Below are 11,523 nucleotides of genomic sequence, written 5' to 3'. Positions count from 1 at the left end.
TGTAATTTGTTTCTCTATATTTATGGATTATTAAAAATATCCAGAATACTCTTATTACCTCTAAAATAATTAACACTATTTTATTAATATTACTTAGCCAATCACCAGCTAACTCATCATCTGACTGCAGACATATGATCAAGTCAAACTGAGATCAGCTAAGGCCAGTCCAGAGAATAAAACTGCCCAGCAGAAGCAAGATCCAAACATACATTTGTTATTTTAAGATCTGAGATTGTTTGGTGCATGACAATAGAAAATTGATATCCATTATTTGACATTACAGAATAATTTATTCATAATGTGTTTGTTTCAACTCAATTCTATGTTTCAATTCATAATGTGTTTCAATTCTAACCTATAGAGTCAAATTTGAAATTCACACATACATGTAAACGAGTTTAATTTTAATCTTATTGTCTGCGGCAAATCCTCTATCTCCACATTAATAATTTAAATGTCTGCCTTTACGTTCACTGAAGAAGGAAACGGCAACCCATTGCAATATTCTTGCCTAAAGAATCACATGGAAAGAGGAGCCTGGCTGGCTACAGTCCACAGGGTTGCAAGAGTCGGACATGACTTAGCAACAAAACCACCAAACCACCACCACAACCTGCACAAATTTGAAATGCCGACGTTGCTGCATCATAGACACACAAAATTGGGAAAGTTTCTAAATCTTCTCTTCTGTTCCACTGATTGTTCAATCTGATCATATGCCAATACACACCTTTGTAATTACATTGGCTTTTAAATGTATTTTAATATCTTGTAGGATATATTATCCTCACTTTCTTCTTTTAGTGTTTTTCTGTTTGCTTCTTTTTGCTTATTTTTCCAGATAAGTTTTATGATCAAGTCATCTATGTCCAGAAAAACAACTGTTGGCATTTTAAATGGGTAGCTTTAAATTATAAATGACCTCAGGGAGAACTAACATCTCTCAATTCCTTCTATTCAAGAAAATGAACTGTTTTTTTACTTGTTTAAGTCTCTTTTGTGTCAGTTAGATCTCAGAATAAAATTTTATGATTTTTCTTGTATAGATTTGGGATGTCTTGCTCTGTGTTTTTTTTTTTTTTTTCTTTCCTAAACGTGACTGCATCTTCACCCAAGAAGGATAGTCTATAGGCACAAAATATACAACAAAAGGCTAAAGACTTTCCATACTTTTTTACTAAAATGAAAGAGGAAATAATACAAGCCTAGGATAATGCAATTATTGAAAATGAAAAAGGGAAAGCCACAAGCAATGCTCAGGTTTTAAAAAACAATCTCTTATTTAACCTGAGGACTTTCTGATATCCATAATGGAGTAATTTTTTTTTAGTATTAAATAGAATAAAAAACTTGATGGAGATAAAGCTTATATATATTTTATTTTTCTTGAGAGAGCAAGCACTATATTATGGAACATAATATTTTCTTAACTTTTTCCAGCCCTAACTGTGCATATGCTCATTAGTCTGTGCTCATATAGTGAAGAAGTTATTAGATAGAATGAATGATTTTACATTAATGGCTCAGAATATATATTCTGGTCTAGTAAGCCTAGATACAAACATTTTCTTTCCATACCAGATGGTATAGTCTCAGCCCCATGACAGTAATTATAGATGCATTTTCTACCATTATGGGTAAGCAAACAAGTATTAAACAGCTTCAACAATACATTTGTGACAAAAAAAAAGGAGAATTTCTGTGTTAATGTGTCAGCCATTACACAGAGCTCATTGCCGTTAACAATAAAATTTTGGATTGATAGAACTCTGTAATGTGACAATGCACATGGGAATTAGACTCCTCATCCATCATGTGTTAATGTTAGAACAGAGCAATTCCACATTGAATTAGTTCTGAATAACACATTTTTAAAGACCTTTTTCTTTCCCTGCCTGTCATGTGCCTGGGTGCCTAACAGAGAAGGCAGCTGTATTTTCCATTATTCCCATTAACCACACATTTCATCTGAAAAATCAATGATCAGCTACCTAAAAGTACACAGTGGTAGAATATACTGGAATGATCTTAGGAATGTATGAGAATTCACAAGGAAATCACACACACTTAACTTTAAACTTAAATAAAGAAACAATGGATGTATTTCCTTTCTTTGTAAGTCATACATTGAAAATCATTAATTTAACCAATGTATTCAAAACATTTTGCTAGGTTTGGTGACATATACAAGCATAAACATATATTCTTTCCTTATCGACCTTTCAGTCTAGTTTTGAAAAAAAAGTGCATAGTTTATGTCAATGCAATAAATACAAATGGATATTTTTCAACTGTAAAATGTATTATTTTTCTTTCAGTATTATCAACTGGTCATCTACCATGTAACCTTTAAACTGTGGTCTTTAGAAAAAATAGAAAGTGTTCTGAATTAGTTAATTGAAATTTATAAACATTAATAGGAAAACACAAGCATATAGAAACAAGAGAGAATGTGGATGAGGCAAAATATTGTTACCAAAAAATATCCATTATTAATTTCAAATATAGACAATTTTCAGTTGAGAATCTTTGAATAGTTTCAAGTGGTATAATTTTTTTACAATAAAATTATACAAATAATTCTACTACCGTGTATGATATCTTTGTAGGTTAAAGATTTAAAATTCTATAAACTAGAATTTATAATTCAGGGAAAACTCTCTCTTTCTCTTTCTTTCTCTCTCTCTCTCTCACACACACACATGCACACATATTTTGTCAGTTTTCTCTTAAAATTATATTATTTGAAAACCAAGGACAACATGAGATAGGACTTGCCAATCTAAGTCAAATGTACAAAGAGAATACAAAATGCTACAAATGAGCATCCTTCTTATTTTGATGGAGCCTGTATTTTATGGTTGCATATGGAAGTACCTGGGTAGATGCAGGGGTGGAATTCTGATCAGGTCCTCTTCTGTCTGGTACAATTTTCCTAGAGAAATAGACATCTACATCATTAGTTAAATGAGATGGACTGGTAGGTAGAATTAGACATTGAGAAGAATATAGAAAGTATGAAAGAGTCCCCAGGGGAGAGATAGACTGAGAAATGAGGAAACAATGTAAAACTTTTGGGTAGCTGTAAGGGCACCCTTGAGATTGCCAGGTTGAATTTAGGGTGCACTTTTACTCAAGCAATTATTAATTACGACCAACAATGAGCATGAAGATTTAAAGTGTCAGTTGCTCAGACCTATGGACTGCAGCTTGCTAGGCTCCTCTGTTCATGGAATTCTCCATTCAAGAATCTGGAGTGGGTTGCCATTTCCTTCTCCAAGGAATCTTCTCAACACAGGGATCAAACCCAGGTCTCCTGTATTGCAGGCTGATTCTTTACAGTCTGAACCACCAGGGAAGCCCAATAAGCATGGTTATATCTTATTCTTTAGCCAAGTTTTACTGCAGAGATTTGGATATTATAAGGCAGAAGCTTGTACTTAATTGGGTTTATTGTGTCAAAGTAACCAAAAATTGATGGTATATGAAAGTGAAAGTGAAGTCGCTCAGTCGTGTCGGACTCATTGCAATCCCATGGACTGTAGCTCACCAGGCTCCTCCGCCCATGGGATTTTCCAAGCAAGAGTACTGGAGTGGGTTGCCATTTTTTCTCCAGAGGATCTTCCTGACCCAGGGATGGAACCCGGGTCTCCTGCATTATATGCAGATGCTTTACCATCTGAGCCACCTCTATGAAAGGTAGTAGTAAAAATAATTGACCGTTGAATTTCAAATTTTAAAAAGTAACTTGATTGTGTGAAGCTAGAAATAATGGCAAGTTGATAGAATTGATGAACTTCAGGTATTCATCAAATTGAAGGAAGAAGAAAATCATTGGAGGGAGAAAGTTGGATCAGGTACACTCAAGATATAGAAGGCAATGGCTAATAAGTAAAATGCATGATACTGTGGTTATAGACAATGTGCTGCCATTGTTGAAGATTTGGGATATGAGCATGGCGTGGTTGGCAGTGGGAGAAAGGAAGATAAGATCATAGGGAAGGACTGATTTGAGAAGTTAAGAGTCCAGACCATTAGAAGGACTGTCAACATATAGATGGAAATCACCAAAATTTTGGTAAAAGCAGATTGGAAATGTTAGAGTGAATTAAAATCATCCATGAACAGAGACAGTGTTGGTACCATAATGCAAGGATGTGAAATTCAGTGCTATGTATGTTTACATAAGTTGGAGGAAGAATATTCTAAAAGTGACTTTCAGAAGGAGAACACTTTCTGATCCAATGTTACTAGAGCTGTGACACAAAATCTATACTACCCTTCACTAGATTTGATTAAATTAAACTTACAAAAAGAGTCAGTGCCTGCTGTAGGTTGAATTGCACCCTCAAAATACTATGGGGGGAGGTATTAACCCATGGTACCCATGGCGGTGAACTTATTTGGAGATGGAGTTTTTGCAGAAGTAATCATGTTAAGACAAGGACATTAGAGTCATATTAATCCAAGTAGACTGGTGACCTTCTAAGAACAAGAGAATAAAACAGACATATACACACACAGGAAGAAGCCCATGTGATGACAGAGACAGATATGAAAGTGATGCCTTTATAAGTCAAGAAACACCACAGTTTCTGTGAAACAATGGAAGTTAGAAGAGACAATGGGGACTTTTCCCCAGAGCAATCAGAGGAGCATGGCTTTGCCCACCCCTTGTTTTTAGACTTCTTGTCTCCAGAATTCTGAGAGAATAAGATGTTTTAAGCCCCTCAGTTAGTGCCAATTGATTCAGTTCAGTTCAGTCGCTCAGTCGTGTCCAACTCTTTGCGACCCTATGAATCGCAATTGATTACAGAAGGCTCATAACGGACTTCCCTGGTGGTTCAGATGGTAAAGTCTCCACCTGCAATGTGGGAGACCTGGGTTCGATCGTTGGGTTGGGAAGATCCCCTAGAGGAGGGCATGGCAATCCACTCCAGTATTCTTGCCTGGAGAATCCCATGGGCAGAGGAGCCAGGTGGGCTACAGTCTATGGGGTTGCACAGAGTTGGATACAACTGAGTGACTAAACACAAGTACAACCATGGAAACTGATAAAGTACCAGAGAGATTTCCAGTGGCAGTGGTGTTCTCAGAGGAAAATCAGGTTTTTATTAGATGTAGGAGGTAAAACTAAGAGATAAAGTTGTGCTTCTGATGACTATTAGACAAAATTCCAAAAGTCAGAGTTGGAGGGGCTTGGGGAGTAGATGTGTATTTCCTGGCATTATAGCTATCAACTGTAATGCTTTAAAATATGTTTGAAAAGTGAAAAAAGTGAGTGTTAGTTGCTCTGTCCAACTCTTTGTGACTCCATGGACCACAGCCCTGGGGCTTCCCTGGTGGCTCAGACAGTAAACAATCAACCTGCATTGCAGGGAACCCAGGTTTGATACTTGGGTAGGGAAGATCCCCTGGAGAAGGAAATGGTAATCCACTCCAGTATTCTTGCCTGGGAAATCTCATGGACAGAGGAGCCTGGTGGGCAACAGTCCATAGGTTTGCAAAGGGTCGGACAGGACTGAGCGACTAACAATTGGTCACTTGGGACTGCAGCTGGCCAGGATCCTCTGCCCATGGAATGCTCCTGACAAGAATACTGGAGTGGGTTGCCATTCCCTTCTCCAGTAGATCTTCCTGGCCCAAGGATCGAACCCATGTCCCCTACATTGCAGGCAGATTCTTTACTGTTTGAGCCACCAGGGAAGCCCAAAATATGTTTACTTGTTCACAAATATATATATTATCTTGCTTAAAAAATGCAAAAGGCAGTTTAGAAACTGAATATAGTTATTATTTGAGTCTCATAGTACTGTAAATAGAATCAGTCAGCCACTCTCAAATCTATTTAAGCCTAGAAGGATGCCATCACTTTTCTTTCAAAAGATTTATAAAACCACAACATATTTATTTCTTTGTCAATAATTAGTCAATTTCAAGGAAATTCTCTCCACATGTGAAACAAATAAAAACAAGTAACAGAAATGGAAAGGGACTAACAAAAACTATTTTATTTTGCCACAGATAATTCATGATTCAGATGGCCGGGAGAAATATCAATAGTCTCAGATATGCAGATGATACTATCCTTATGGCAGAAAGTGAAGAAGAACTAAAGAGCCTCTTGATGAAAGTGAGAGGAGAGTGGAAAAGTTGGCTTAAAGCTCAACATTCAGAAAATTAAGGTTACGGCATCTGGTCCAATCACTTCATGGCAAATAGATGGGGAAACAGTGGAAACAGTGAGAGACTTTATTTTTTGGCTCCAAAATCACTGCAGATGGTGACTGCAGCCATGAAATTAAGACGCTTGCTCCTTGGAAGAAAAGTTATGACCAACCTAGACAGCATATTAAAAAGCAGAGACATTACTTTGCCAACAAAATTCCATCTCATCAAGGCTATGGTTTTTCCTGTAGTCATGTATGGTTGTGCTGCTGCTGCTACTGCTGCTAAGTCGTTTCAGTTGTGTCCGACTCAGTGAGACCCAATAGACGGCAGCCCAAAAGGCTCCGCCATCCCTGGGATTCTCCAGGCAAGAACACTGGAGTGGGTTGCCATTGCCTTCTCCATATGGATGTGAGATTTGGTCTATAAAGAAAGCTGAGTCCCAAAGAATTGATGCTTTTGAACTGTGGTGTTGGAGAAGACTCTTGAAAGAGAGTCCCTTGGATTGCAAGGAGATCCAACCAGTCCATCCTAAAGGAAATCAGTCCTGAATATTCATTGAAAAGACTGATGTTGAAGCTGAAACTCCAATACTTTGGCCACCTGATGCAAAGAACAGACTCATTGGAAAAGATGCTGATGCTGGGAAAGATTGAAGGTGGGAGAAGGGGATGACAGAGGATGAGATGGCTGGATGGCATCACTGACTTGATGGACATGAGTTTCAGTAAACTCTGGGAGTTGGTGATGGACAGGGAGGCCTGGCATGCTGCAGTCCATGGGGTTGCAAAGAGTGGGACACAACTGAGTGACTGAACTGAATTCATAACATGCTTTTTGAGTAAATTTATTGATGAAAACAAGCAATATTTAATTTCATTATAATTCCCAAACATATGCCATGTGCCTGTTTGCCTAACAGAGAAGGCACATGAAAGTCTATCCATCTGCTCATGCTCAGTTCAGTTCAGTTCAATTCAGTCACTCAGTCGGGTCCGACTGTTTGCAACCCCATGAATTGCAACATGCCAGGCCTCCCTGTCCATCACCAACTCCCGGAGTTCACTCAGACTCACATCCATTGAGTCGGTGACGCCATCCAGCCATCTCATCTTCTGTCGTCCCCTTCTCTTTCTGCCCCAATCCCTCCCAGCATCAGAGTCTTTTCCAATGAGTCAACTCTTCGCATGAGGTGCCCAAAGTACTGGAGTTTCAGCTTTAGCATCATTCCTTCCAAAGAAATCCCAGGGCTGATCTCATGCTCATTATATGTTAAATTTATCTAAGGGAGATGATTCTGCATCTAATTTAAATAATTTGGACAGAAAAGAAACATTTCTGTTCCAACAAAGGTTACATCCTCAAGGCAAGTTGTAAGAAAGAAGAGCCACATCTCTAGAATTAAAATACTTCTTTGGCACATGTTGGAAAAAATATTTTTGCTGTTTAAATGAAGAAAAGTTTCTGGTTTCCATATTTATAAAAAATAAATCATGTGGTAGTCTCTTCTATCATGTAAAGTTTTTTATTCTTTGAAACAAGTTTTATAATGCCATCACTAATATTTAATTGAAAAGTAATAGATATTGGAACTATAAGGCTATCTTCCTCTAGACATCAGTGTATTAATCTTCTAATTTCTCTTTTGCATTCAATTTAAATATACAGGTATAAAATCAGATAAATACATATATACTCAGTTTGAAGTGGAGCAGGACACTATGGTCCTTGCCTCCCATGTCCTGTCTGCCTTTTGTCTGTGCCAAAACTAAGCCAAAGAAAAGTTTAATCAGAGAAGTGAGAAATGCAGAAACAAAAGAAAACAGCTAAAGGAGATCAAATAATAATAGCTTAGTCATTATGCATAGTCAAGAATCTTTAGTTCCTTCTCAAGGGCTACAGATATTATTCTGAGCCATATTACATGAGGTGTCTGTAGAGATACTGAAACTCCCTTCAGGCAGAAGAAATTAACTACACGATGACCAGGCTGTAGCCATGACATGCTGTTGTTTAGTCACTAAGACGTGTCTGACTCTTTTGCGATCCATGGACTGTAGCCCACAAGGTTCCTCTGTCCATGGGATTTCTCCAGGCAAGACCACTGGAGTGGGTTGCCATTTTCTTCTCCAGGGGATCTTGTTGGGTTTCCTGCATTGGTAGGTGGATTCTTTACCACTGAGCCACCTGGGAAGCCCCATGACATAAGGTGACTCAATTCTGAGACGTGGCCTCAAAGAAGTGGGGAAAAACCAACCCTGGAACTGAAGATTAATTGTACTTAAAACAATCAAAATAATGCCGATCAGACACCAATGACCAATTTCAAGATGACTGTTAAAGCTGACTGTTTCAGCATGTAGACCCCTTTCCCCAGTCTATAAAAACTCTTGCCCCTTGATTGTTCCAGGGGGAAGACTTCCCCCACTGCCCTGGTTGCCAGCATCCAAAATAAAGCAAACTTTCCTTTTCACCAACCTGGTCTCTTTATTGGGTTTTGAGCAGTGAGCAGCCGGAGTCCACTTTCGGTAACAAGTTAGTGAAGTGAAAGCTTTTATATAGATTATGCAAACGGAATATGGTGATCTTAGAGCACCTCTCCCTCTGCTCTTCTGTAACAGTCCCTAGACCCATGTATCTGTCTCAGTTTTATTCACATACAGTAAGAGTTCCTAGTTCTAACACCTGTGATTCTCTCTTTGAAGACTTCTTCTACAGGGATGTGTTCAGACCAAGCACAGGCCAGGTCAGAAATGCTCTTGTGTCAGTTCTCCAGGGAACAACTCTAACCCAACAACAGACAATACAGGGTGAATAAAATCTCTTAACTGTCCTGCCCTTGGAGAGATAAAACCCTGAGCTATGCTTGACACAACCCCCAGAGGTCTGAGAAGGACTGAGCTCCAATTTCCAACAGTGGCAACCTGCTCATAACACACGGGTATTGGCTTTCTTCTCTTTTTTGTCTCCATACCACACTCCTTTGTTGCTTGAATAAACTACTTGAACTCATTCTTGGTTTCAGGCCTGTTTCTGCAGGATTCGAAATCATGGCACACAGTCAAGAACACCAGCTCTGATATTCTCATCTCTTCCTTTAACATCCTATATCCTCACTAGCTGCACTATATTTCTTTCATCTTTAGAATTAAAAAAAAAAAAAAAATGACCCAGTTTACTCTTGAGCTTATACCAAATTCCTTCACTTCTCTTTTAGAGCAAAACTTGAAAATATTGCTTGTGTTCGATTTTTTTTTTTCCTTTGCCTTCTTCTCTTAATTCCACTTCATTCAGTACTTTGTCAACACCACTACACTTAAGCCATTCTGCTCAAGGACACACATGATCTTGCTTCTGCTGAGCTTAAATGTGTAACTTTCTATTTTCAACTTAATGTTTGCTGTAATGAATAAAACATGGGTGTGTGTGCATGCTCGGTCGCTTCAGTCATATCTCACTGTTTGCAACCCTATGGACTGTAGCCCACCAGGCTCCTCTGTCCATGGAGTTCCCTGGGCAAGAATACTGGAGTGGATTGCCATGCCTTCCTGCAAGGGATCTTCCCAACCCATGGATTGAACCCAAGTCTCTTATAGGTCCTGCATTGGTAGGTGGGTTGTTTACCGCTAGTGCCTCCTGGGAAGCCCCTGAATATAACACACTCATTTTCATGCTGAATATCAGCTAACCAAAGATACTGCTTCCTAATAACTGGAAGCTATTCACCTTAACTGGGAAGGTAAAAAGGTTTTTATAGTTGTGATTTGGTCAATGATGTCAACCTGGGGAAATTATTCTGAATTATCCAGTTCTTAAATTCAATCACAGATATTCCCATAAACCAGGGGAAGAGGCATATTTAGTGCATACCAAAGAGAAGATGGAGGCAGAGATTGGAGTAGTGTGGACCCAAGATAAGGACTGGATTTCCCTATATCTCAGATGGTAAAGAATCTGCCTACAATGCAGGAGACCCAGGTTCAATCCCTGGGTCAGAAATATCCCCTGGAGAATGAAATGGCAATCCACACCAGTATTCTTGCCTGGAGAATCCCATGGCCAGAAAAGCCTGGTGGGCTACAGTTCATGAGGTCAGAAAGAGGTCACTCAGCTGAGTGACTAACACACAAGATAAGTAACCCAGGCAGGAACTGGAAGAGATAAGAAAGGATTCACCCAGAGTTTCTGGAGGGGACGGGGCCCTGAGAAAACTGGTGTTGAACTTCTGATCTCCACGGATTCATTTTGATGTTTGGCAAGACCAATGCAGTTTTGTAAAGCTTAAAAATAAAATAAAATTAAAAAAAAAAAAAGAATATGTTTCTGTTGTTTTAAACCTTCATGTTTGTAGCAATGTGTTACAGCAGACACAGGAAACTAACACAATGCTTATCTTAAAAATTACTGCATAATAACTTTGCTGATTCCTCACCTGATAATATTGGACTGTGACAGATTTCAGCTCTTTTCTTACTACTGATATTCTACTGGGTGAGGAAGTGAACAAAGCCCTAGGTTCAGTTCAGTTCAGTCACTCAGTCATGTCCGACTCTTTGCAACCCCATGGACTGCAGTACGCCAGGCTTCCCTATCCCATCTCCTGAAGCTTGCTCAAACTCATGTCTGAGTCGGTGATGCCATCCAACCATCTCATCCTTTGTTGTCCCCTTTCCCCCCCACCTTCAATCTTTCCCAGCATCAGGGTCTTTTCCAATAAGTCAGTTCTCATTGGAAACAAAGCCCTGGAACAAAGCCCATTGGAACAAAGCCCTGGAGATATATTATTGTGTGAGTCCTGCCAAATCACTGCAGTCATGTCCAGCTCCTTGTGACCCCATGGATTCTAGCCCACCAGGTTCCTCTGTCAGTGGGATTCTCCAGACAACAATACTGGAGTAGGTTTCATAGGATCTTCTTGACCCAAGGATCAAAATTGAGCCTCTTGTGTCTCCTGCATTGCCAGGCGGGTTCTTTACCACTAGCATCACCTGGGGAGCCCCTTCCCCAGTCTCATTTGATAGCAGTTCCTTTCTTATACTTAAGTACAAAACTTTGGAACTATCTTGTTATCTCTCACAATTATGATCAATAGGTCAGCAAATCCTTTGGGCACAACTGTGAAAATATACCTAAGCTCCAACCTCCGCTCCTCACTAATTACCTTGGTCTGAGCTGATAGCAAGGCTTTTTCAGGTCGTCATCCTTCTACCCTAGATCCCTGGCAGTCTATTCTCACCAGAATCTAGAGTGACACTTTAAAATTATGAATCAGCCAATGTTACTGTTCTGCCTAAACTTCTGCAGTGATTTCTCATTTTACAGAGAGAAACAGCCACACTGTAATGCACAACA

This window comes from Bubalus kerabau, chromosome 12 (assembly GCF_029407905.1).
Source record: "Bubalus kerabau isolate K-KA32 ecotype Philippines breed swamp buffalo chromosome 12, PCC_UOA_SB_1v2, whole genome shotgun sequence".
In the NCBI taxonomy this organism is placed as follows: Eukaryota; Metazoa; Chordata; class Mammalia; order Artiodactyla; family Bovidae; genus Bubalus; species Bubalus kerabau.
Note: the sequence above shows the minus strand (reverse complement) of the source record.